Source organism: Schistocerca cancellata, chromosome 2, assembly GCF_023864275.1.
Source record: "Schistocerca cancellata isolate TAMUIC-IGC-003103 chromosome 2, iqSchCanc2.1, whole genome shotgun sequence".
In the NCBI taxonomy this organism is placed as follows: Eukaryota; Metazoa; Arthropoda; class Insecta; order Orthoptera; family Acrididae; genus Schistocerca; species Schistocerca cancellata.
Genome location: NC_064627.1, coordinates 561,121,527 through 561,122,323, shown reverse-complemented (window position 1 = coordinate 561,122,323; position 797 = coordinate 561,121,527). Strand labels below are relative to the sequence as shown.

The following is a 797-nucleotide window of genomic DNA, read 5'->3' as shown; positions in this document are numbered from 1 at the left end:
CAACGTAAATACCTATGTGTAATCGTCAGGAGATATCCAAAGAACGATCAAGTGAAACTGTTTGTAGGGAAAGCAATTCTCGCCTTAGATTTACGAGGAATCTTGAGGTAATGCAGTTCATACACATAGTGACTCCCAACGTGTTAGTTCGATCGATTCTTGAGTTTTTCTCATTAGTCTGTAAGCCTTAACTGGTTGGATTCGTCGAAGAGATAGGGAGAATGCAATTAAGAGCGGTGCATTTCGTCACGGGATCCCTGAGTAATGACGAGAGCGTTACGGAGATGTTCAACAAACTCTAGTGGCAGACGCTGCAAGAGATGCATTGTGCATCAAGGAGAGGTTTACTGTTCAAATATGGAAACCGTACGTTCCAAGAAGTGTCAGGCAGCATATTACTTCCTTTCACATACAACAAGGGCAACGGCCTTGCCGCAGTGGATACACCGGTTCCCGTGAGATCACCGCAGTTAAGCGCTGTCGGGCGTGGTCGGCACTTGGATGGGTGACCATCCAGGCCGCCATGCGCTGTTGCCATTTTTCGGGGTGCACTCAGCCTCGTGATGCCAACTGAGGAGCTATTCGACCGAATAGTAGCGGCTTCGGTAAAGAATACCATCATAACGACCGGGAGAGCGGTGTGCTGACCCCACGCCCCTCCAATCCGCATCCTCCACTGAGGATGACACGGCGGTCGGATGGTCCCAGAAGGCCACTCATAGCCTGAAGACGGAGTGCACATACAACAAGCGAAATTACCACTACCATAAAGTGAGAGAAGTTAGAGATTGGACGGA

The 797-nt window shown here is 49.3% G+C and overlaps 1 pseudogene; it reads left to right on the top strand.

The window, feature by feature from the left end:
• Positions 1-419: 419 nt before the first annotated feature.
• LOC126164333 (5S ribosomal RNA) lies at positions 420-537 on the top strand (annotated as a pseudogene).
• Positions 538-797: the final 260 nt, after the last annotated feature.